Source organism: Balaenoptera acutorostrata, chromosome 7 (genome assembly GCF_949987535.1).
Source record: "Balaenoptera acutorostrata chromosome 7, mBalAcu1.1, whole genome shotgun sequence".
NCBI lineage: Eukaryota > Metazoa > Chordata > Mammalia > Artiodactyla > Balaenopteridae > Balaenoptera > Balaenoptera acutorostrata.
This window is the reverse complement of record NC_080070.1, coordinates 78,532,993-78,559,964: the sequence shown is the minus strand read 5'-3', so window position 1 is coordinate 78,559,964 and position 26,972 is coordinate 78,532,993. Positions and strand designations below refer to the sequence as shown.

Below are 26,972 nucleotides of genomic sequence, written 5' to 3'. Positions count from 1 at the left end.
TTAATAAGGTTGGCAAAGCTCTCTCCTGTAGTAAGTGCCCTAGAAGAACCACTTGTTCCAAAGTGAAGAGGGTCCTAAGAAAACCATTAAGTAGGAGTACAGAGAAGGAAACCTATTGCCTGTAGAGAATGACACTTTCCTGTAAAATAAGGACACTGAATTTTTAATAGACACACAGAACTTGTGTCTTCCTACAATGCTATCCTTACATGCTACACCTAATTCAAGTTGCTACCTTCACTCACACTTTTGAAAGTCTTCTTTTGTAATTGACTTTAGAACCTGTTGGGAAGTTGTATTAGTGTTCTCTAGAGAAACAGAGCCAGTAATTTATATATATATATATATATATATATATATATATATATGGATGGGGGGAGAGAGACAGAGAGGGAGAGATTGATTTATTATAAAGAATGGGCTCATGCAATTTTGGAGGTTGAGAAATCCCACAATCTGCCATCTGCAAGCTGGTCGTGTGGTTCGGTCTGATCGAAAGATCTGACAATGAGGAGAGCTGATAATGTAGATTCTAGTCCAGATCTGAAGGCTTGAGCACCAGGCATGCTGAAGGCAGACGAAGGTGGACGTCCCAGCTCAAGTAATCAGCAGGAAGGGCAAAGTTCTTCCTTCCTCCACCTTTTTGTTCTATTTGGACCCTCGACAGGTTGGATAATACCCACCCACACTGGAGAGGGCAATCTGCTTTACTGACTCCACTGATTCAAACACTAATTTCATCCGGAAGTACCCTCACAGACACACCCAGAAATAATGTTTAGCCAAATATGTGGGTACCCCACGACCCAGTCAGGGTGACAGTTAAAATTAAGCATCATACAAGTTATGCAAGCAAAACAATACCATTCATTTATAGTCACAATTCCAATGTTATTATCCAATCTTTCTTCTTAGGCAATTTAAATTACAATTAAAGGAACGAATACTGAACTTGAATCCACATGAGTTTTAACTTAAAAAATTTGACAGATAGATAGATCGTCAAAAAATGAAGAAATTTCACTATTTATAATTTTATACCAACCAGAATGGCAAAAATTAAAAGTGTGACAGTACCTTTTTTTTTTTTTTTTTTTGGCCATGCTACACAGCAGGCAGGATCTTAAGTTCCCTAACCAGGGATCGAACCTGCACCCCCTGCAGCGGAAGCGCAGAGCCTTAACCACTGGACCGCCGGGGAATTCCGACAATATCATTTTTAAGCAAAGATATAAAACTTTAGGACATCTACATCTCTGCTGCTGGCAATTCTACCGGAAGAACTGCTGTACTCATTAGGTCATAAAGATGCAGGTGCCAATACTTCTCACCCCAATAATTCTAAACCTAGGTGTGTAGAAGTAGCTCTTACACAAATGCAGCAAGAGACTTGCAAGTTTCAAGGTAACATTATTTGTGATAACAAAAGAGTGCAAACAGCCCAAATGTCCCTTAACAAAAGAATGGGTAAGTCAGTGGACCAGATCTATACAATGGAATATAGCGCTCAAAGTGAGTGAACCGCAGTTATATACATGTATCAACATGCCAATATGGAGGAAGCTCACAACCATAATGGTGAAGAGTAACCAAAAAATGTAAGTTGCAGAATGCTCATGAGTATGTAACACACTGGAAGCACCCTGCTCATAAACCCTTAGGCCTTATCATTTCAGCACAGGCCAGTCCAACCCCTAACTGTCAGAAATTTCAACCCTTGGCCAGAGGGGTTCCTTTGTTTGCAAAGCCCACTCTGCTTGCACACGTGGCAGGCCAGAAGTGCCAGGGAATTAACACCCTCCAGGAGCCAGTCCTCAACCAATGATCCACAGGACCTGTGTATAAATACTTGGGAGGATTAATTCCGAAGTGTATACTCTACTCTGGCTTCTCAGTGTGATTAAGATATAGGTGCCCACAGGCCTAGTAACTTCTTTGTTGACTGCTTTCTCTTCCTTGCCTCAGTTCCCCACTCCCTTGCTGGCCTTCTGTGGCTGTGATGGTTAACTTTATGTGTCAGCTGAGCTAAGGGATGCCCAGATAGCTGGTAAACCCTTTCTGGGTGTGTTTGGGAGGATGCCTTGGGAAGAGATTAGCATTTGAATGGGCAGACTGAGTAAGAAGGTGGCCCTCACCAGTGCAGCTGGGCATCACCGAATCTGATGAGGACCTGAACAGAATGAAAAGGCAGAGAAAGGGCAAATTTGCTTTCTCTGCTTGAGCTGATAAACCCATCTTCTCCTGCCCTTGGACACTGGCGCTCCTGGTTCGTGGGCTGTCAGACTCAGAACAAGATTTACACTATTGGGCCCTGAGTCTCAGGCTTTCAGACCCGAACTGAATTACACCACCAGCTTTCCTGGTTGTCAAGCTTGCAGACGGCAGATGGTGGCACTTCTAAGCCTCCACAACCACGTGAGCCAATTCCTATAATAAATACAAATCACCTCTTATATATACCTATATATATCCTATTAGTTTTATTTTTCTGGATAACCCTGACTAATACAGTGGCTTGCCACCCAACTAAACTACTTGTATTAGAATCCATGTCTCAGAGTGTGCTTCTGGGCAAACAAAACTCAGACAGTAGGGTTCTATTTGTATGTGATTCAAAAATAAGTAGAATGACAGTATATTGTTAAGAAAAGGTGCAGCAGGGGGAGTTAATTGTAAATCGGTACAAGATGGCGAAGGGGGACGAGGCAGCGCAGGGACAGCAGTCACACGAGGGGCTGCGAACCAGCGACCCAAACACTGGAGTTAACCATGTCTCGTCCACGACCCTCCTGGGTGAGAATTATGAAGATGATGACCTAGTAAACTCTGATGAGGTTATGAAGAAACCATGTCCAGTACAGATTGTTCTTGCACATGAAGATGACCGTAACTTTGAGCTTGATGAAGAAGCTTTGGAGCAGATATTGCTACAGGAGCACATAGGAGATCTTAACATAGTAGTGGTATCCGTGGCAGGAGCTTTCCGTAAAGGGAAATCATTTCTACTGGACTTCATGCTTAGATAGATGCATAACAAGCTGAATAGTGTCTTTTTTTTTTTTTTTTTTTTTTTTAAAGATTTATTTATTTAATTGATTGATTGGTTGTTATGTTGGGTCTTCGTTTCTGTGCTAGGGCTTTCTCTAGTTGCGGCAAGCGGGGGCTACTCTTCATCGCGGTGCGCGGGCCTCTCAGTATCGCGGCCTCTCTTGTTGCGGAGCACAGGCTCCAGACGCGCAGGCTCAGTAGTTGTGGCTCACGGGCCCAGTCGCTCCGCGGCATGTGGGATCTTCCCAGACCAGGGCTCGAACCCGTGTCCCCTGCATTCGCAGGCAGATTCTCAACCACTGCGCCACCAGGGAAGCCCTGAATAGTGTCTTTTAAATTGAACTGAGTTAAAAACAAAAATTACCAACCAATACTGTTTAAAAATAGTAGACAAAAAACAGTAAGAGCTGTATCTTTAATTTTATGAAAATACAGTTCTTGATAAGACTTCTCAGTTAAGACAGTAATGTAAGTGTGTTCGAGCTCTTGATTCTTCTTCATCTCCATAATTCCTTTTTGCATGTAGTACATATTGAGGCATATGATTGAGCACCTGTGTTCCAAGCATTGTAGCTCTAACCTAAGATGTCTGAGTATACTCTGAAGTCTCTGAAGCACTGTTCGGTCTCTCGCTTTCTGTTATTTCCTCACACCTTCCCCTTCTTGATCGCCTTTACAACAATGGGTGAAGTGGGCTGATAGAGACTTCTGTAAAGGTATACTTATACTCCTCAAATAAGTCTCCTTCAGAGACTTTTACTTTTTGAGATAAGGTTCAGTTCCTTAAAGTGACTTCCATGGTCTTCCATTATCTCTGAGCCTCATTCCTTGTCTCTGTATGTCAGGTATACTATAGTTTTTGCAGTTCCTCGAATATGTCGTGTTATCTCTCAAATGTTGCTGTACTATTGGCTAATCTTTTCATAGGAAGCCTTCCTTGGTTTCTAAGACTGTGTTATGACCATACGGCACAGGTCCTATGTTTCACTGATACTACTTTAGTTACTTATTTTTCCTGGCTAGTTTACTGTCAGCCGTGGGCCTTATCTTGATTACCGTATCTCCCATGCCTGGCACAATAATTGGCCCGTAGTAAGCACTTATTTTCTGTTTTGACTGATGAATCACCCTTTCTCTACACATTTTCACTTTTTGATGGTACCAGACAATTGTTATTTCCCTCCCCCTCCCTGGCTTCAACTTTCTCTGCTGAACAAAAGCAAAAAAAAATTTATTTTTTCACTTGAGTCAGAATATTTTTCTAACAGTTGAAAGTTAGGCTGAGGGAATGAGAGTTTGATAGGAACCAAGAAGGAGGAACTGGAAATTTGTAGTGGAGCACATAGGGGGAAGGGCCTTATAGGAGGAGGCTTTAGACATTCAGAAGGCCACATGAAGGTGCTAGAAATAACCCTTTGACAGAATTATGTAATTGTCTAAACATTTGTCAGGGTGTTCACCTTTATGAGTTCTGTGTAAATCTGTAACTGGCTATGCATCCTACTTGAGATAAGTAATAAGGCAAACATTCCTAGTTGACTTTCAGGAAGCTTTTCAATATTCTTTCCATAGGGAGCTCTTCAGGCATGTTCAAGCATGCCTGAGTATCAAGAATGTAGTTCATGATAAAGAACACTATTTTACACAATTTGGAAATTGAGAAAGATATAGTATTTTAAGGTTTTTCCACTTAGACTTGATTATTTTCCAGAATTTTACATCTGAAATAGAGAAATGTATAAATAGTGACTTATTCTTTAAAAGAAAAAAAAGTCTGTACATTGAAAGATGATAAAGAATTTCTGTATTTTGAGGCTCTAACTCCTTAAGTCAGCTTGTGTATATTGTTTCTATCTGTGTCTGAGCTGTTCACTGCAAATGTATTTGATTCCAAGTAGGTCACAGACAGAATATTAGAAGGGGAAGGAAGCTTAGATCACTTGTCTAGCAAGTTTCACCTTAGGTGCCATTTCTTATTTGATCTCTGATCAATTAGTAGTGGCTGTTCAGAGGGGGAGTAGCAGCCCACACGTGTCATATTTTTGTAATCTCTGAACTAATAGAATTTCCTCCTTTGTGGGGAAGATACTGAAGCCAGAGAATAGTAACGAGGGCCTGAGGCTACACACCTAGTTAGTGGTTTCTAAGCTAAATGTCTTTATTAATTTTCATTCATAAGGTTTCCATATAGTATTCCTGATGTAAATAACCTTATTCTGTTAATTGAAAATCACATTAAACAGTGTTTGATTTGGAGGATTAACAGGCTTCTACTTATACTGACTTAGTGGTGGGTCATGCTTTTCCTAGGAGATGAAAGTAAAGAAGACAAAACAGTGGGATAGTTTTGGAATATTTCATTAACCTGTATGCCTGCAAAGATGGGATGGTAGTTGAAGAAGGTAGGAGATGAACAGTGGCTTTATACAGTTGTCCCTAGGTATCCCAGAGAGCAGGAGGGATTGGGGGGGGGTGTTGATTCCAAGACCTCCAGTGGATCCCAAAATCCCTGGATGTTCGGGTTCCTTATATAAAATGGTGTAGTACAGTCAGCCCACTGTATCTGTGGGTTTCACATCCGGAGGACCTACTGTACTGACTTCATATGTCTTCTGTATTGACCTGAATCAGTTTATGTAAAGGGGCAGTTCACTAAAGGAGCCAAATGTAAATATTTTACTTTATGATTTAGAAATAGATACATGTTTTAATTTTGATTAGTTAAGAAAGGAATCATAACAAAGCTGAATGTGAGCTCTTTTCTGCTGGATAAAAACAAAAACTTCAGTAGCTAACTTCTTAAAACCAAGACTATTCTGAGATTGTTACCAAACGTTTCCAAATTACAGGGGAAATTCTGATTTTTAGGTCTTATTTTCTTGCAAAGTAAACAGCTTCTTACACAGGTTTTTTTTTTAAGCTGCTACTTGTATTATGAAAATAGGTTGTTTTGCTTGAAATATAGGAGGAAAGAAATCAGTCTTTTGTAAACTTGAGAAGTGAATTAAAAGTTTTTCTAGAATAAAATTCCTTCATGTCATGATGGAATTAATCGGTTATTTATTTATTTTATTTATTTAAAAAAAAAAAAAAAGAACAGGTGCAGCAGGTAGTTAAGGGTACAGAAGCTAGAGCAGACTGCCTGGGTTTGAAACCAGAGTCTGCCACTTACTAGCTGTGTGACTTTGAGCAAGTCTCTTAACCGCTTTGTGCCTCAGTTTCCCCATTTGCTGAATGAGGATGAAACAATATCTACCTTTTATGGTTGTTGTGAGGACTAGAGTTAAAACATGTAACGAATTTAGAATAGTGCCTTACAAAGACCAAGCTCCCAAAGACTGTTAGCTCTTCCTATTGCATTCGCAATAAAACCATAAGGGAAAATTTAAACACAATATTCAGAACAATGGTTATTTTTGGAAGGGAGAGAGCTTGATAGGTTCAGAGATGGGTATATGGGGGTCTCAAAGGTATTAGTTATGTTCTATTTTTTTTAAGTTGGGTAATGGATATATTTTTGTTGTTTTATTATTATGCTTTATAACTTACGTATAAATTACATCTTTTAAAATATCTATCAAATAGTGCATAATTTTTAAAAGTTGATAAAATAAAATAATCTCCACCAAATATATTCAAATTTATATGTCTTTTATGATTTCAGGGTACTCTCTGCTTCAGCTAAGGCCAGTCCTCCCCCCCGCCAACCTCACCTTTCCCAGCATTCCCTGGAAGCACTGGCCTCTCAGGCTTTACCAGAGTGGTCCCTTTAAGGCAAGTTTGCCAGACACCTGTACCTTGCAATGCCCTCAGGCGCAGCTCACATCACATGATCCTCCTGCAGATACTCAGCAACCTTGTACTGTTATCTTTAAACATATCTTCGTTTTGAAAATTCTTTCCCGGGACTTCCCTAGTGGTGCAGTGGTTAAGAATCCACCTGCCAATGCAAGGGACACGGGTTCGAGCCCTGGTTCAGGAAGATCCCACGTGCCGCAGAGCAAGTAAGCCCATGTGCCACAGCTACTGAGCCTGCGCTCTAGAGCCCGCGGGCCACAACTACTGAGCCCACGTGCCACAACTACTGAAGCCTACGTGCCTAGAGCCTGTGCTCCGCAACAAGAGAAGCCACGACAACGTGAAGCCCGTGTACCGCAACAAAGACCCAACACAGCCAAAAAGTTTTTTTAATTAATTAAAAAAAAAATCGACCTTCCAATGCAGGGGACACGGGTTCGATCCCTGGTCCAGGAAGATCCCACATAACACGAAGCAACTAAGCCCATGCGCCACAACTACTGTGCCTGCACTCTAGAGCCCGCGAGTCACAACTACTGAAGCCCGTGCGCCGAGAGCCCCTGCTCCGCAACAAGAGAAGCCACCGCAGTGAGAAGCTCGCACACTGCAGCAAAGAGTAGCCCCTGCTCGCGCAACTAGAGGAAGCCCGCGCGCAGCAACGAAGACCCAACGCAGCCAAAAATAAATAAATAAATAAATTTATTTTTAAAAAAGGTCTAGCTGTGACCGGCTGAGGCGGCGCGGCGGCATAGGGACGGCAGGCAGCTTTGCCCGGCTACTGCAGCACTAGGGTGTCAGTTGGTCCCGCCCAGAACACTTCAGTTCTACCCTGCAAGGATATATTTAATAACTGATTGGTGTGTCCCTTTAATACAAGAAAATGGAAACTGAACAGCCAGAGGAAACCTTCCCCAACACCACAACCAATGGCGAATTTGGTAAACGCCCTGCTGAAGATATGGAAGAGGAACAAGCTTTTAAAAGATCTAGAAACACTGGTGAGATGGTTGAAATATGCATATTCTGCTTCAGAGCAAGAATGCTGGGGCAGTGATTGGAAAAGGAGGCAAGAATATTAAGGCTCTCCCCACAGACTGCAACGCTAGTGTTTCCATCCCAGACAGCAGTGGCCCCGAGCGCATACTGAGTATCAGTGCTGATATTGAAACAGTTGGAGAAATTCTGAAGAAAATCATCCCTACCTTGGAAGAGGGGCTGCAGTTGCCATCACCCACCGCAACCAGCCAGCTCCCGCTCGAATCTGAAGCTGTGAAATGCTTAAATTACCAACACTATAAAGGAAGCGACTTTGACTGCGAGTTGAGACTGTTGATTCATCAGAGTCTGGCTGGAGGAATTATTGGGGTCAAAGGTGCTAAAATCAAAGAACTTCGAGAGAACACTCAGATAACAATCAAGCTTTTCCAGGAATGTTGTCCTCAATCCACTGACAGAGTCGTTCTTATTGGAGGAAAACCTGATAGTGTTGTAGAGTGCATAAAGATCATTCTTGATCTTGTATCAGAGTCTCCCATCAAAGGACGTGCTCAGCATTATGATCCCAATTTTTACGATGAAACCTATGAGTGTGGTGGTTTAAAATGATGTTCGATGACTGCCGTGGACGTCCTGTGGGATTTCCCATGCTGGGAAGAGGTGGTTTTGACAGAATGCCTCATGGTCGGGGTGGGCATCCCATGTCTCCATCCAGAAGAGATTATGATGATATGAGCCCTCATCGAGGACCTCCTCCTGGACGAGGTGGCCGGGGTGGTGGCAGAGCTCGGAATCGTCCTCTTCCTCCACCACCACCTAGAGGAGGAGAGCTAATGGCCTATGACAGAAGAGGGAGACCTGGAGACCGTTATGATGGCATGGTTGGTTTCAGTGCTGATGAAACCTGGGACTCTGCAGTAGATGCATGGAGCCCATCAGAGTGGCAGATGGCTTATCAACCACAGGGTGGCTCTAGATATCATTATTCCTATGCCGGGGGTCATGGCTCATATGGTGATCTTGGTGGACCTATTATTACTACACAAGTAACTATTCCCAAAGATCTGGCTCGATCTATTATTGGCAAAGGTGGTCAGCGGATTAAACAAATCCGTCATGAGTCAGGAGCTTCGATCAAAACTGATAAGCCCTCAAATTGCCTGGCTTCACAGGGGGGACAGGGTTTTGCTTTCAGCAAACTGATGGGGCGCTTCCAGGCTGGTCGGGTTGCCCAGTGGCCCGACAGCCTGACAGGCTGACTGCGGTGTGACCGCCCTTTGTTTCTCCAGAATCTGTGCATCAGGAGGTGCATGGGTGCGGGAGCCCATCCACCGCCCCTCCCCCCAAGGGGGATGGCACCTTCCCTGGCTGTACCCTATGATCACCAGGTACTTGAAATGAATGCAAGTTTTTTGACTTCAAGGAAAAGCTCACATAACCGTTTCTTCCTCATAATGTGTGGGATTTACTATAATGGAAGGACATTAGAAAGAACAGGTAGAAAACTCACCTGTTGGTCTCCACGTAGGAGTTTATTTTGCATGAATCCCTCCTACGTGAGTAGATAGCAGAGGCTTATTTTTGTTCCCGTGTGTGTAGTTGTGGCAGAGGATGTAGGTATGGTGATTTGAAGCCCTCAAAGAAATATTCTCAGAACTCTCAAGATTTCTCTTGATCGGAACCGAAAGAGACCTGGAAAAGGAGGAAAAGAAAAGGAGGAGGGAGAACGAATGAGTGTTTCTCAGTAAATTCATCTTCCTGGTTGATTGTTCTCTCTTCTCATTTCTTTTAACTTCCATGTATGTCTAATGGAATAATGTAGAAAGGCTGATTTTTATGCTTTAAAAGATTTTATATCACAAAGAAATTAGAAGTGGCTAACAGAACTTATTCAAATCAATTTTACCTAGAGACTTTGATATTAAATTTGTATACTAAAAACAAAAAACAAAAAAAACCAAAAAAAAAACTGATAAGCCTTTAGAAGAGTCCAAAGATCGGATCATTACCATTACAGGAACACAGGCCCAGATACAGAATGCATAGTATTTGCTGCAGAACAGTGTGAAGCAGTATTCTGGAAAGTTTTTCTAAGACTAGTGAAGAACTGAAGGAGTCCTGCATCATTTTATTTTATCTGCTTCTGTTTAAAAAGGCAACATTCCTCTGCTTCATACGTGTTCTGCATTTGAGGTGTAGTGAAATCTTTGCTGTTCACCACATGTAATCTTTTAGTTCCTTACTAACAGGGTTGGGGGGTGAGGAGGGGTGTGCAAAAACTAACTTTGAAATTTTGAAATAGCGGCAGAGTGAGTGACTTTTCATTTTTGTTCACTGTTGGTGGTTTAAAAAAAATCCCCCCATGTAATTATTGTGAACTCTTTGCTTTGTGGTCACTGTAACATTTGGGGGTGGGGGGGACAGGGAGGAAAAGTAACAATAGTCCATATGTCCCTGGCATCTATTCAGAGCAGTGTGCACAATGTAATGCTCTTTTGTAAGAAATGTTTTATGATTTTTAAAATAAATTTAGTGAACCTATTTTTGGTGGTCATTTTTTTTTTAAGACGGTCATTTTTCAAACGACTGAATTCCCCACAACCTGCCCCCAAACTAAACACTAAGTTCAATTTTCAGTCCTCTGTTGGATATAAATAAATGCATCTCTTCTTGGACTTAGGCAAAATATCTTGACACATTCAGTTCCGGTGATTTCTTAAGTGATTTCAAAGTCCATTGCTTGGGAGGAAATTCCACCACACATTCATGCTTATAATAAGCTGGGGATTTTTGTCTGTTTTTGCAAATGCTTGCCCCTACTTTGAGATGATTTTCTGTTTGTAATTGTGAAGAACCAAGGTGGGGAGCAATACAACAGATGGAGTAGTTGGTATAAGTATATACCAGAAGCCTAATTAATGGCAGCAAGTTTTGTTTTGTTTTGTTTTTTAATTTATTTATTTTTATTTATTTTATTTTTGGCTGCATTGGGTCTTCGTTGCTGCACGTGGGCTTTCTCTAGTTGCAGCGAGCAGGGGCTACCCATCATTGAGGTGCACGGGCTTCTCATTGCGGTGGCTTCTCTTGTTGTGGAGCACGGGCTCTAGGCGTGCGGGCTTCAGTAGTTGTGGCACGTGGGCTTCAGTAGTTGTGGCTTGTGGGCTCTAGAGCGCAGGCTCAGTAGTTGTGACGCACGGGCTTAGTTGCTCCACAGCATGTGGGATCTTCCCGGACCAGGGCTCGAACCCGTGTTCCCTGCATTGGCAGGCGGATTCTTAACCACTGTGGCAAGTTCTATTAATCAGAATAATACTTGGTTATGGAAGTGACTGATGCTAAATAAATTCTGATTATTTTTTATTAGATAATTTTTCTCCTATAGACTTAAACTGTCAGCTTGGTAGTGTCTATTAGTTAAACTTTGTGAAAAGAAATATATATATATTCTTGTTTTTCCATTGTATGCAAATTGAAAGAAAAAGATGTACCATTTCCCTGTTGTCTGTTGGATCATGTAGGAAATGTTTGTGAACAATCAAAAAAAGATGAAAAAAGTTCCTGTGGATGTTTTGTATAGTATCTTGGCATTTGTATTGATAGTTAAAAGTTCACTTCCAAATAAAACTCCTATAATGCTAGATTTGATGTGTGCTCAATTTGAACAAGGGTTGATTGACCCCTGTAAAATTTGTTAAAACATTCCCCTTGTAAGGAAATACAATAATCTTAAATTATAAAAAAAAAATTCTTTCCTTTTGAATGAGCATTGCACTTAAAACATTTAACTATTAGTATATGCTCATTTTAGAAAAAGAGCTTGTGCAATAAAAAAGAAAAAAGTATGCTCACTATATCATCTATATTCATCTATAACCACTGTTAATATCTTGATGTCTATCCTTCTGGACTTTATATTCTATTATAGATTTTAAAACAAAATTACATTATAAAGAAGTGCTACTAAATGATATCCTTTAAAAACTTAATATACTGGGAACATCTTTCTTTTTTGTTTGTTTTTTTTTAATTAAATTCCTTCGCAGGAATAAACAGAAGAGATTCAACAGCTGCTAGATCAGCAAAAGGAAGAAGAGTTTACCGTAAGTATGCCTGGCACTAAGGGATACAGGATCCATGAGACCCTAGAAGGGACACTGGCAGCATGAGCTTGAGAAGGTCCCTCTAGGGTTCCACCGCTAAAGTGACTACACTTTAAATGTGTATTGGGGCGGCGCTCTCTTCTTTATATTGACAGGCTTCCCTGCCATACATATCTTTTTCAGGTCCTTATAGCTTCTGCTTTTTCAGTTTCTTCTTTCCCGTGACTTCAACCTATCAAAACCTTTGGTTTTTTCGTGACCCACTATTACCCTTCTAGCCTCTCTTTATCTGGTGGAGTTTCACCTTTAGCCTCACTCTGTCAACCACTTAAATCTCTCTGCAGTTTCCATTTCAGGTTCACAAGACTGAGATTCTGATAGATCCTGATAGTCTCCTTAGGGGTGGGACTCTTGTGTCAGGACTTCAGATACGTTAATGGTTAAGAGACTGGCTGTCCTCAGGCCAGATGCCTGCCCGTTCCTGGTGTGTTTGGTTGTGTCCTGCCCCTGCCCCACGGCCAGCGCTTTATCCTTTCCTATAAAATGTCTCTGGTTAGAGTTGTGGTGCCCTGTTGTGGAAACTTTAGGTATTACAGTCACCATAATTTTCTTCTAGAATTGTTTTCAAATTACGGGTGCATTAATTTAGGATGATAAAATCAACTAGAGGCTGACAACCAGAATTTTAAGAATGGAATAGAGTGGAATGGAATGGAACAGAACAGAATGGAACTGAACAGAAAGGAACGAAACAGAATAGTACAGCATAGAACAGAATATATGAGTGCATCACACTTCTTATGATTGAGTATTGTTTCATGAAACTTATTTCAGATGTGTGTGTGTATAAAACAATGTATATGATATTCAAAAAAATTTACAACCTGGCATGACACAGGAATAGACACCCACCGTAAATAACTAGTACAATTGAACTGGTGGGAGGCAGCTGACCCTCAACCTGTTATGGATGGGCATGGTGGTGATAAACATGTTTATTTCTTAATATCAGTCATGTCAAAAGAATTTGAAAGACACTGTTCTAGAACTCAATAAAGTTATACATCAAAATTTTAATGAGTGCGTCCTATTTGTACAAATGTGCTATAATTCATGCAACCTAGTGGTCCTGTCTCTTTTATTTTTCCCTCCTCTTTACTCCCAAGGAATACGAAACAGTCCCGCCACTACAAGAGGCCCTAAGTGATTTGGATACACTCTTAGGACACAGCTCTCCTGCATGTGACACACACATTCATTCTCTCCAACCCTCCTTCCTTCCATTCTTCTCCTCCTCCTCCTTCTTCCCCCCGCCACCCCCCCCCCACACACACATTGAGCAGTACTGTTTTTAACCATTTTCCTATTACTGTCTGTTTAGATTGGTGCAGTGGTGGAGTGGGCTGGTTAAGAGCATGAGCTCTAGAGTTAAACTGCTGGGGCTCAATCCTGGCTCTTCCATTTACTGGGTGTGTGACCAGGTGACTTAACCTCTCTGTGCCTCAGTCCTTCATCTGTAAAATGGGCATGATAATAATAAATGTACCTTCCCCTCAGAGTTGTCTGGGAGGGCTGAATGAATCAACCTACGTAAAGTGCTCGGACGAGTGTCTACGACATAGTAAATACTCAATTCAATGTTAGTGCTTATCATTATTTAGATTGTGTCCAGTTTTTCACAATTACAAGTAAAAATATTGATTCAATGAATACTTCTGTAGGGAAATCTTTGGAAACAGACTTTATTAAGTCTACTTAGGGAAATAGAATTGCTAGGTGAAATATGTACATTTTTAAGGTTTATTAAGAATTTTGCTATATTATCTACCTGACAGGATCTCCTACCACCAGTGTTTGAGAGCCCATTTCCCAGAAACTCTAGTCAATACTAGGTGTTATGATTTAAAACAAAAAGCCCTGGGAATTTGATTGGGAAATAATGATATCCATTATTGCATAAATTTGCTTCTCTTTGATCACTAGTGACGTAGAATAATTTTTCAAGTGCTTATTCGTCATTTATATTGATTCTCCAGCAGAGCACGTTGAGAGTGTGTCTTGATGTTGAGTTACTTTTACATGTGACTATGTCCCCATTAATCTGTGAAAGTCTCACTTTTGAATCTTCCACTCTAGCTGAGCACAAGTCCTGCACACAACTGGTCCCAATACATCTTAGTTGAATTAAGTATCACAGTCACCACATCTGATTTCTGCAATGGATTTTTGAGCAGAATTCTCTAGCAGCCAGAAAAGGGAAAATATCAGATTGATCTACTCCGAACTATCTTAACATGGCCTTGGGCAAAGGGAGGCGGTGTCCTTCCTTTGTGTGTCTGAGAATTGGATGATTACATAAAAGCATTTAAATACATTTCTTTTTTATTACTGCTTCTCTCTGGGGGTTATTTGTTCAAATGTTCCCCTTCTCAAAGAAAAGAGAATTGCTTTCATATGTGAGACTATGCAAAGACTATAGTTCCAAATGGAATGGCCTTTTCATCATCGAAAAATGTGTATAAAGCAACTACTGTGTGCTAGGCATGGAAAAGGTGTGTGTGAGCGTGAGTGTGTGTGTGTGTGCGTGAGCGAGGGCAGGAATGGGTATGTGTACAACGTACAAAAAACATGCTCTTCCTGCAGGAAATTAGCCTTTAGTTGGTGGAGGAAGTAACATAGTGTAGAGAGAATGATGCTGAAGGGCATCCAGAAATAGACATGCAATACCCAGGCAGCTCCAACTTACTTTGTCAACTTGGGCAAGTCCCTTAACCTCTCTGCACTTTAGTTTCTTTACCTGGGAAATTAAGAACAATGCAATTGTGTTTCTAACAACCTCCTGCGAGCGATAGGATGTAAGAGGTACAGGGATGGGATGAGAGAGACACAGTAAGACTCTTAAGTGGTCATTGTCAGGCAGTGAGAGAAGGGCCAGGCAAGGGAGAAAGGCTTAAAGGAGGGAAAGGGCATGTCCAGGTGAGGCGATCGAGGGGGATTTGTGTTGAAGTTAGAATCTGAGCTGACCTGGCCAGTAGAGAAGAGGGTGTGGGAAGCAAAATTGGGGAAACAGCATGAGCAAAGAGCAAAAGCCAAGGTGAAAAAGCGCCAGACGTATCCACGGAAGGAGAATGAGCAGTTTGGCTGGAACAGAGGGTTCGTGCAAGTATTCACTGAGATTTCACTGGAAGAATGAAAGTGTTATGGGGGAGGGCCGTGACCACGCGCAGGAGTTCACCCTCGGGGCTGCGGGCCACTTGCAGGAAGAGTGTCTCAGGATTTCCAGGAGCACCGGGTTGAGAAAGGAGCATGCATGGATCTGTTAGTGCATGTGGTCAGGTAAGAGTGAGAGGGGGCAGCAGGGCATGGAAGTGCTCTTCTGTGACACGGGTTTGTCATTTCAGCTATGAGTCCTGGGTTGACTTGAAGGTTTTTGAACAGAGTCAACACAAAGCAGTGTTTTAGGGCAACTAACCTGGGAGAAATACAGAGTAAGTGGAGAAATAAGAGATCGGAGGAGGGAAGTCAGTTAGGAGGCTATTATAGTATTCAAGGCCTCATGCCTAACTTTGGGTCCTGGCAGTGAACATGAAGAAGTTATGGCTACCAGAGCTGGTTGTGAGGAATGGCTGATCGAAAATTCCCCACAGGAAGTTGGTGACACAGACCCTGAAGGTGGAGGAGGTGAGGAAAGGGTCCAGTGAAGGGCAGACAGTGGAATCACAAAACAGGGGAGGGGAAAGGAGGAGAAACACTTCCTCCTCTGAGCTGAGGAAGATTTCCAAAAGGAGAAGGAGGTCACGCCTTTGTCTTTTTCTTTCTTTTCAGTAAAGTCTGGTGCAGTGGGAGGTGATCTCCGGCAGTGGTTCGGGCAGGAGTTTTGCAGTCAGACAGACACAAAATGCTTTTTAGTCATAGATTTTTAGTTAGTGGCTCCACCACTGATGGAAGGGATGATGACCAGGAAATTACTTTTAATCTAGTTACGCTTCTGTTTCCTCATCTGTAAATGGAGATGTTAACGAAACCTGTTGACTAGGGTCCTTGTGAGAATATTCACCCAGAGCAAAGATAATAAATAATAGCTATTGGTAAAACTATAATTATTATTTTCATGTATTTCTATTTTTATATGTACTGAGAGTGTAACCACAGAACTAGCCCTATTCTGAGTTGTTCTTTAGAGACAACAGAACAAAACTGTAAGTCATGCAGCCAAAGTATGCACAGAGGTGACAATTTTGACCTCAAACAAGACCTGGAACCAAAGTTTCTCCCCTCACGGAACCAAAGGACCAGACATGACCTGAACCGGAGCACTGGAACCCTTTCAGAAACGAACGGTCCGCTGTCCAGGAAGATCCGGTGCTGATGCCCCGTTCCCGCACCTGACCATAAATGTCCTGCCAATCAAAACCTGCCCGCCAGCACTTCCTCATACCAACCCCCTCGCCTAACTCTGTAATGGGTGAGGGGATCCCAGATGGGGAGAGAGATCTGAGGTTTGCCTCCTGTCTCCTGACTCGGCCGCCCTGCAATAAAGCCTCTTCTCCCCGCAAAGACCGTTCCCTCGGCATTGGTATCTGGGCATGAAGCCCACTCGCTCCCATACAAGGATTGAAGGGGTTCAACATTGTGGCTGGAGGTTAAAAAGTGGTGAGGGTTAGACAACCGTGAGGGAAAAGGAAAAGGGAGGGAGACGTTTAGTGATCAAACATCTGATTTCTCCTTTTTTCTCTATGTCTCATTAAAAATTTTTTATTAAAGAAATTTTCAAATACAAATGAATCTGTACACAAAACGGAAACAGACTCACAGACATAGAAAACAAACTTGTAGTTACCAAAGGGGAGAGGGAGGAGGAGAGGGATAATTTTAGGAGTATGGGATTAACAGATATAAACTGCTATACATAGAACGGAGAAGCAACAAGGATCTACTGTATAGCACAGAGAACTATACCCAATATCTTGTAATGACCTATAATGGAATATAATCTGCAACAAACAAACAAACAAACCACAAATCACTATGCTCTATACCTGAAACTTAACACAATGTTTTAAGTCAACTATACTTCAAAAAAAACTAAGAAAAAAAGGTAAAGAAAATTTCAAACACAAAAGTAGAAAGAGTAGTATAATGAACCCCTTTGTACTTAACACCCAGCTTCAACATTTTGCCAACCTTGTATTATTATTTTTTGGATGGAATTATTTTAAAGCAAATCTCAGATATGATTTCTTGTAATCTTTTTAAAAGAACATGAAAATCAATTCCCAGCAGTATTATGGATGAGCTATCTTTTATATTTTTTTATTTTTCAAAAAATTTATTTATTTATTTATTTTATTTTTGGCTGCGTTGTGTCTTCGTTGCTGCGTGCAGGCTTTCTCTAGTTTCAGCAAGCGGGGGCTACTCTTTGTTGCGGTGCGTGGGCTTCTCATTGCGGTGGCTTCTCTTGTTGTGCAGCACAGGCTCTAGGTGTGTGGGCTTCGGTAGTTGTGGCACTTGGGCTCAGCAGTTGTGGCTCGCGGGCTCCAGAGCACAGGCTCAGTAGTTGTGGCACATGGGGCTTAGTTGCTCTGTGGCATGTGAGATCTTCCTGGACCAGGGCTCAAACCTGTGTCCCCTGCATTGGCAGGCGGATTCTTAACCACTGCACCACCAGGGAAGTCCCAAGCTATCTTTAAGAAACACTCCACTAGTTTTTTTTTTTATGCTGAATTAAATAAGGGGAAAAACTTAAAATGCATTGAAGAGTTAGCAAGCAAGAAAGGACTTCTCAGAGTCAAAAAGCTAAGTAAAACTAAAAATCAGAGAAGTATGCAAAGAACTAAAACTGGTTTTCACCTTGAGGATTTTAACTTAACACAGCTGAGCATGAGTTTCCATTCTTAGTGGTTTCTAAGGATGCAGGGGACAGTGCCCCAAGCCCAGGATCCACACAAGGCAGGGAGCATAATAAGAGATTTCTAATTTTCCACATTTATGCTGGGTTTGTTTTTGTAGGTTTTTTTCTTCTCTTGTGTTTCCTACTTAGAGAAGTTCCTTTAGCATTTGTTGTAGAGCTAGTTTGGTGGTGCTGAATTCTCTTAGCTTTTGCTTGTCTGTAAAGCTTTTGATTTCTCTGTCAAATCTGAATGAGATCCTTGCTGGATAGAGTAATCTTGGTTGTAGGTTCTTCCCTTTCATCACTTTAAATATGTCGTGCCACTCCCTTCTGGCTTGTAGAGTTTCTGCTGAGAAATCACCTGTTAACCTTATGGGAGTTCCCTTGTATGTTATTTGTCATTTTTCCCTTGTTGCTTTTAATAATTTTGCTTTGTCTTTAATTTTTGTCAATTTGATTGCTATGTGTCTTGGCGTGTTTCTCCTTAGATTTATTGTGCCTGGGACTCTCTGTGCTTCCTGGACTTGGGTGGCTATTTCCCTTCCCATGTTGGGGAAGTTTTCGATTATAATCTCTTCAAATATTTTCTTGGCTCCTTTCTCTCTCTCTTCTCCTTCTGGGACCCCTATAATGCAAATGTTGGTGCATTTAATGTTGTCCCAGAGGTCTCTTAGGCTGTCTTCATTTCTTCTCATTCTTTTTTTTTAATTCTGTTCCAAGGTAGTGAATTCTACCTTTCTGTCTTCCAGGTCACTTATCCATTCTTCTGCCTCAATTATTCTGCTATTGATTCCTTCTAGTGTATTTTTCATTTCAGTCATTGTATTGTTCATCTCTGTTTGTTTGTTCTTTAATTCTTCTATGTTTTTGTTCTTTAATTCTTCTAGGTCTTTGTTAAACATTTGTTGCATCTTCTTGATCTTTGCCTCCATTCTTTTTCCGAGGGCCTGGATCATCTTCACTATTATTTTTCTGAATTCTTTTTCTGGAAGGTTGCCTATCTCCCATCTTCATTTAGTTGTTTTTCTGGAGTTTTATCTTGTTCCTTCATCTGGTATATGGTCCCCTGCCTTTTCATTTTATCTATCTTTCGGTGAATGTGGTTTTTGTTCCACAGGCTGCAGGATTGTAGTTCTTGCTTCTGTTGTCTGCCCTCTGGCAGGTGAAGCTATCTAAAAGGCTTGTGCAAGCTTCCTGATGGGAGGGACTGGTGGTGGGTAGTGGTGGGTGTTGCTCTGGTGGGCAGAGCTTGGTAAAACTTTGATCCGCTTGTCTGCTGATGGTTGGGGCTGAGTTCCCTCCCTGTTAGTTGTTTGCCCTGAGGCGACCCAACACTGGAGCCTACCTGGCTCTTTGGTGGGGCTAATGGTGGACTCCAGGAGGGCTCACACCAAGGAATACTTCCCAGAACTTCTGCTGCCAGTGTCCTTGTCCTCACGGTGAGACATAGCCACCACCCCGCCTCTGCAGGAGACCCTCCAACACCAGCAGGTAGGTCTGGTTCAGTCTCCCATGGGGTCACTGCTCCTTCCCCCTGGGTCCCGATGCGCACACTACTTTGTGTGTGCCCTTCAAGAGTGGATTCTCTGTTTCCCACAGTCCTAAGTCCTGCAATCAAATCCTGCTAGCCTTCAAAGTCTGATTCTCTGGGTATTCCTCCTCCCATTGCCAGACCCCCAGGTTGGGAAGCCTGATGTGGGGCTCAGAACCTTCACTCCAGTGGCTGGACTTCTGTGGTATAATTGCTCTCCAGTTTGTGAGTCACCCATCCAGCGCTTGTGGGATTTGATTTTATTGTGACTGGCCCCTCCTACCGTCTCATTGCGGCTTCTCCTTTGTCTTTGGATGTTTTCTGGTGAATTCCAGTGTCTTCCTGTCGATCATTGTGCAGCAGTTTGTTGTGATTCTGGTGCTCTCACAAGAGGGAGTGAGCTCACGTCCTTCTACTTCGCCATCTTCTGTTTAGGCTTAATTCTCTGTTTCCATGGAAACAGGATTTCTTTATTCTTTCAGAAGCACCTTTAGAAAAATGACCTGACTGCCTTTATTTTTAAGCTCCTCTGAAAATGAAAATTTGTTCCAACATGGATCCTGAAGGTTCAGCAAAACTGTTCATGAATGACTGGTTTTATTTCATTTTTTTCCAGCTTTATGGAGGTATAATTGACCAATAAAAAGTGTATATATTTAGAGTATACAACTTGATGATTTAGTATATGTATACATTGTGAATGATTACCACAATCAAGTTAATTAATACGTCCATCACCTCACATAGTTACTTTCTTTTCTTTTTATTTCTTTTTTTTTTGGCAGTGAGAACACTTAAGATCTGCTTTCTTAGCAAATTTCAAGTATTTCAATATTATTAACTATAGCCACCATGCTGTGAGATCCCCAGAATGAGTTCATCTTGTAACTGAAAGCTTGACTAGCTTTGGAAACATCCCTTGAAGTTTTAGAAATTCCTATTAATTAAATAGCTATCTCTGATCTCAAGTGTTCCTTTCATATTCAAACTCTGTACAGTTACCTTATTTTTTTCTTTAAGAGATGTAGGCTGCTTCTCTCCTTTTTTTTGAACCTCCTTTTATTATCCTAAAAATGTTCTCTTCCCTACAAAAGAGGAATTGCTATCTAAATTATATTCTCCTATGAATCAGATTGTTTATAAATGTGAGTCTGATAATTAATCAGTTTAAAATGTCATTCTTTTTATCCTGTATTTCTAACACTCAAAAATAAGAATTTGTGAGAAGAAACAAATTGTGCATATGATTATATTTAATAATCCATTTTTTTAATTTCAAAATTTGAGCTATAATTCACATATCATAAAACTTACCCTCTTAATTATACAATCCAGTGTTTAAAAATATATATTCACAAGGTTATGCAACCATTATCACTATCTAATTCCAGAACATTTTTATCACTCCAAAAGGACACTCCACTCCCATTAGCAGTCTTTCACCTTTCCACTCACCCCCCAGCCTCTGGTAACTACAAATTTACTTTCTGTCTCTATGGATTTGCTTATTCTACGAATGGAATATTTATGGAATCATATAAATGGAATCTCATGTATGTGACTTTTTTGTTTGCCCTCTTTCACTTAATGTAATGTTTTCAAGGTTAATCCATGTTTTATCAGTACTTTGTTCCTTTCTATTCCAGTCTCTTTATCCATTTGTCTGTTGACAGACTTTTTGACTTGATTCCACCTTTTGGCTACTGTGAATAATGCTGCAATGAACATTTGTATGTAAGTGTTGTTGGAGTACCTATTTTCAATTCTTTGGGGTATATTTGGAAGTGATATTGCTGGGTCATATAGTAACTCGATGTTTAACATTTTAAGGAATTGGCAAACTGCTTTCCAAAGTAGTTGCACTATACTACTCGGCCATAAAAAAGAAAGAAATAATGCCAGTTGCAGCAACATGGATGCAACTAGAGATTATCATACTAAGTGAAGTAAGTCAGAAAGAGGAAGACAAATATCATATCACTTATATGTGGAATCTAAAATATGACACGATTGAACCTACCTACTAAACAGAAGCGGACTCAAGAACATAGAGAACAGACTTGTGGTTGCCACAGGGGAGGGGATTGGGGGAGGGATGGAGTGGGAGATTGAGGTTAGCAGATGTAAGCTATTATATATGAAATGGATAAACAACAAGGTTCTACTGTATAGCACAGAGAACCATATTCAGAATCCTATGATAAACCATAATGGAAAAGAATATATTAAAAAAAGAATGTATATATGGGTATAACCGAATCACTTTGCTGTACAGCAGAAATTAACACAACATTGTCAATCAATTATACTTGAATTAAAAAAAATGTAGGGCTTCCCTGGTGGCGCAGTGGTTGAGAATCTGTCTGCTAATGCAGGGGACACGGGTTCAAGCCCTGGTCTGGGATGATCCCACATGCCACGGAGCAACTGGCCCCGTGAGCCACAACTACTGAGCCTGCGCGTCTGGAGCCTATGCTCCGCAACAAGAGAGGCCGCGATAGTGAGAGGCCCGCGCACCGCGATGAAGAGTGGCCCCCACTTGCCGCAACTAGAGAAAGCCCTCGCACAGAAACGAAGACCCAACACAGCCAAAAATAAATTAATTAATTAAAAAAAAAATGTAGCTGCACTATTCTATTCCATTAGCAATATGCAAGGATTCTAATTTCTCCACATTTTCCTCAGCACTTGTTATTTTGCTTTTTTTTGTTTTTAATAGTCATCCTAGTGGGTATAAAGTGGTTTCTCACTGTGGTTTTGGTATGCATTTCCCAAATGATTAATGAGTTGAGTATCCTTTCATGCTCTTTTTGGCCATTTGTATATCTTCTTTGAACAAATGTCTTTGTAAGTCCTCTGCCCATTAAAAAAATATTTATTTATTTATTTATTTGGTTGCACCAGGTCTTAGTTGCAGCAGGCAGGCTCCTTCATTGTGGCAAGCGGGCTCCTTAGTTGTGGCATGAGAACTCTTAGTTGCGGCATGCATGCGGCATCTAGTTCCCTGACTAGGGATCGAATCCAGGCCCCCTGAATTGGGAGCATGAAGTCTTACCCACTGTGCCACCAGGGAAGTCCCCCTCTGCCCATTTTTTTAATTGGACAGATTTTTAAAAAATTTTGTCTCACTGTTTTAAGAGTTCTTTATATATTCTGGATGCTAGACCCTTATCAGATATACAATTTGCAAATATTTTCTAACATTCTGTAGGTTATATTTTCACCCTCTTGATAGTGTCTTTTGATGCAAAAGTGTTTTTAATTCTGATGAAATCCAATTTATCTGTTTTTTTCTTTCCTTTGTTGCTTGCGCTTTTGGTGTCATTTCAAAGAAACCTTTGCCAAACTTAAGGTCTTTTAAAAAGAAACCTTAATAGAATCCTTTCTTCTTCCTCACTAGTACAAGCAGTACTCATGTACTAGTCAAGTACTAGCAGTACTTTAGTGGACCTGTGGATCTTTTATTTACATGTTGTTATGAACTGATTCTATCCCTTAAAATTCATATGTTGAAGCCCTAATCCCCATTATCTCACAATGTGACTGTATTTAGGGACAGAACTTTTAAAGAGACAATTAAGTTAATATAAGGCTGTTAGGGTGGGCCCTAATTCAATATGACTAGCATCCTGGTAAGAAGAAATTAGGGGGCTTCCTTGGTGGCACAGTGGTTAAGAATCCACCTGACACGGGTTCGAGCCCTGGTCCAGGAAGATCCCACGTGCCATGGAGCAACTAAGCCCATGCACCACAACTACTGAGCCTGCACTCTAGAGGCTGGGAGCCACAACTACTGAGCCTGTGTGCCGCAACTACTGAAGCCCATGCACCTAGAGCCCCTGCTCCTCAACAAGAGAACCCACCGCAATGAGAAGCCCGCGCACGACAGCAAAGAGTAGCCCCTGCTTGTCACAACTAGAGAAAGCCTGTGAGCAGCAACGAAGACCCAACATAGCCAAAAATAAATAAAATAAATAAATTTATTAAAAAAAAATAATTCTAAAGAAAAGTTCTAAAATTAGCTTATGGTGATTGCAGAACCATGTGAATATAGTAAAAGCCAGTGATTTATACACTTTACATGGGGGAACTTTATGGTATGTAAATTATATCTTGACAAAGCTGTTAATTCATGTTCTGTTTAGTAATACAGAATTTTTCTGAGATATAAAGACATAATAGTTATCTTAACTCTTCCCTAGGATTTTGGTGGTAAATTTTTATATACAGTAAATATCACTAAAGGCAAGTCCAAACCACTGCCTAGTACTAAGAAGAGGCCCTTTGTATGCTCATCTGCTGTTGGTGGTGGAGTTCTTGGCATCCAGTATATTTTAATTTGCTGTTAGCTGCTTTGTGAAGTGACTACCTGTCTACTGCCCCCATCCCCTCATTAAAAATAAGAAAATATCACAGAATTATTTCTTCAATATGTTCATTTTATACATTGGGATGAAAGTAGATTAAACATCTGTCTCATAGATTAGAGCTATTTACACTACAACTCATTACTTCTTAGAGCCACAAGTCTTAGCAGTAAACTGGCTATGCAGATCAAAATGTAAATTCCTGGTTTTTTTATATTTTTTATGGTGGAACTAATCCAGACTTGTCTATAAGATTTTGTCTATAGACTTGTCTACAAAGAGCTTTTTCTATTTGTGGTAGATTGAGAAAGAGCTACATAGGATTAAAAATGAAAGATCTCATGGGAGTAAAAATGAAAGATCTTTTATGGCTACTTAAAAACCTTATTATCACCACTGGTAATACTTACAAGTTTTTCTCTAGAAAAATATTTTGACTCAACAATCAATTTTTAATCTTGGGACAACTTCTTGTTAACAATCTATGTCATGTGCCTCCTCACTAGCCACTATCACCCATCCCACTCTAAGAGATGAAAACTAGTTCAAATTTAACCTGAACAGAACATAATTTGGAATCTGCCAATAAAACACATATTATGTATTTTGAAGAAAAATCATTTTAAAATATATGCTTTGGGGGATTATTAGTACCTCTGCTTATCAGTATATTTTCTGTTTTATAATTTTTCAATTTTCTTAATTCTTGTACTTTTTTTTAAAATTAATTAATTTATTTTTGGCTGAGTTGGGTCTTCGTTGCGGTGTGCGGGCTTCTCATCTTGGTGGCTTCTCTTGTTGTGGAGCACGGGCTCTAGGCGTGCAGGCTTCAGTAGCTGTGGCTCACAGGCTCTAGAGCACAGGTTCAGTAGTTGTGGCGCACGGGCTTAGTTGCTCCGCGGCATGTGGGGTCTTCGCGGACGAGGGCTCGAACCCTTGTCCCCTGCATTGGCAGGCAGATTCTTAACCGCTGCGCCACCAGGGAAGCCCTTATCAGTATATTTTTAAACATCACCTTTTCTCCCCCTGCATACCCAAGTCTCTGTTCCACTCCTTTTCACTCAGTACCACAGGTTTTTCTCTTTCTAAGAATCCAGGAATCTTTACAGAAATATCTTGTTTCCCTTTAAATAAACATTAAGACTAGGAGAGAGGCAGCGAAGCTAAGTGACCCTAAAGCACCCACAGTCATTAAACATGCATAAACTTTAAGAGGTGCCAAAATTCTCTAGGAAGGAAAAAAAAAATACAGTGAAGGTTTTTTGACTATTTTTAAAATTCTGTTTAAGAATAATATCTTGTAAGCCAATTTGAACATTATCCAGAACACAGAACTTAAATACTATGAGAGAAAAGTTCTTTACCGCACCTTCAGAAATTACTACTACAACTTTACAATCCCTTATCTGAAAACTTTTTTGGCCTGATGTTTCAGAATTCAGAACTTTTATCAGAGAAGTGTGTCTGCCACATATTAAGTAACATCTCCAGCAAGAGGGGAAGTTACACTGTAACCAAACTCATTAATATTTCTGTAGAGAACTTATGAATATTCACACCAAGTGAATATTCAGTTATACATAGCCTCAGTTCCCTTCTGGTCAGATTTTACTATTAAGGGACTTAGGAAAGACAGATAAAGGACCTGTAATGACACGTTAATTTGGAATCCAGTTATTTATATTTGATATCCAGTTCAGAGCCACTGTAAACTATTTGTCTTTTCTTCCACAAAAATTAAAGTGTATTTAAAATGAAAAAGTATATTTCAGGAGGTAAATGTAAAAAGGATTTGCCTGTGAAACTAAGTTAACTATATTATGATCTTCCTCTAGAACTTGCCTAGTTCCCTCTGGTTAAAAACTTCATTTCTTGGTGCGATAGTAAAAGACATCAGGTCAACCTCAAGCTTGCAGTGTGAGTCCTGGGGGCTTCGAGGACCTTGGGCAGCATGAAGACCTGTGGAAAGGTAGGGACGCCCCGACGGAGCAGAGCGCTGCAGCCTCTCTACGCTGGGCAAATTTCAGCCTCGGTGGATGAAGGAAAAGAGAGGTCAAGTAGGGATTTATGTGGTTACTGTTCTCTTCCTAGGACACGGAGTGAAAAATAGGATTCCTTTTTAAGGCGCTGGTATATATTCTTACTTGGGGGTTACAAAAAGCGTCACACTGGGAACGGGGTAAGAGCGGCTGGTAAGCCATAGGTGGGGCTAGAAGAGGAACAGGGCAGTTGGGTGAAAATGGGCCATCTGTTCCTACATCCGTTCCAGAGGGTTAGGTAACTGCGTGAGCGGAGCACGGTCCTTAGGGCCCTCCGTGTCCCTGGCAATGCGCTGAGCTCCACCGGCAGCAAGCAGTTGACTGCTGCCTGGCTGGGTTTGGACCGTTTCTCTCGTCCGCCCCGCCGAGCCTTTCCGAGGCCCGCAGCCTTGACCCCTACCCCCGACAGAGGACGGGAGGCGGAGCTAGGTCGCACCAGAGCGCAGGCCCGGCCCGCCACCCCCGCCTTCAAGCACGCTGGGGGTGGGGGGGGAGGAACAGTCGCGGCTTCCCAGCCAATCCCCGTTCCCCGGTGCCCGGGGGGCGGGACCCTAGCAGGTCTCCGTCCAATTGCCGCTCCGGGGCGGCCTCAGGGAAGCGGGCCTGCGCAGCTGAGCGCTGTGGCGGAGTTTATCAACCGCTGTGGGTCGGGAGTGGGTGGCCCGCGGAGTAGAGTTTCCTCCCTCCCTCCCCGGCTAACCCTCGAGGGGTGGGGAAAAGTTAAGGCGTTAGAACAGCGTTAAATAGTGGAGAGCGTCAGAGGTGTCAGGACTGGGGGGGGGTGGGGGTGGCATCAGGCATCTCGCTTGCCGGGGTCTGAGAGGTATCCTTGAGGCTGGGCCGCTAGGCTGGTCCGTCGTGGTGCTTGGTTGAATTTCTCTCACCTGGTGGCTTCTGGAGTATGCGGAGCTGCCTTTGCGTTGGTGGGAGGAGTCTCCGACCTCGTCGCCCTCTACCCCTCCTGTCTCTAGAGCCAAGCTTTGAACTTGCAGCCCTGCGACAAAGCGCCGGCACCAAGATACCCGGGCACCGGGAGGTACATCGTTTCTGGGGACTGTCTCTTGGAAGGGAGTGTAGTTGTCCTAGTAGTTAACCTAGTTAATAGTGTAGTAATTTTTATCCAGCTTTCTGGCAGCTGGACTGTTTGCGTGTGTTTGCTGTGATTGCCAAAAGTTGGAGGCTTGGGGCCTCCAACCCCTAAGT

The 26,972-nt window shown here is 41.7% G+C and overlaps 1 protein-coding gene, 1 long non-coding RNA gene and 1 pseudogene across 11 annotated transcripts in view; 2 read left to right on the top strand and 1 right to left on the bottom strand.

Moving 5' to 3' along the window:
* Positions 1 to 7,617: 7,617 nt before the first annotated feature.
* LOC103002059 (heterogeneous nuclear ribonucleoprotein K-like) lies at positions 7,618 to 10,071 on the top strand (annotated as a pseudogene).
* On the bottom strand, positions 8,049 to 26,726 carry LOC130708635 (uncharacterized). Of its 2 annotated transcripts, none has more exons than XR_009008916.1 (3): positions 26,654 to 26,726; positions 9,353 to 9,534; positions 8,049 to 8,113 (listed from the first exon to the last, which is right to left on the bottom strand). It is a non-coding gene; the product is annotated as an uncharacterized LOC130708635 (long non-coding RNA). The 2 variants fall into 2 exon arrangements; XR_009008915.1 differs by lacking the exon at positions 8,049 to 8,113 and adding an exon at positions 8,617 to 8,700.
* CROT (carnitine O-octanoyltransferase) overlaps positions 26,403 to 26,972 on the top strand; it is a 98,173-nt gene continuing 97,603 nt past the window's right edge. For 7 of the 9 annotated variants that reach the window (XR_009008914.1, XM_007170297.3, XM_007170292.3 and 4 more), the window contains exon 1: positions 26,404 to 26,805. The gene's annotated coding sequence lies outside the window, so the exon portion shown is untranslated. Of the gene's footprint in view, positions 26,806 to 26,972 lie in introns of all 9 variants that reach the window. The other 2 variants (XM_007170294.3, XM_007170295.3) reach the window with 2 other exon arrangements.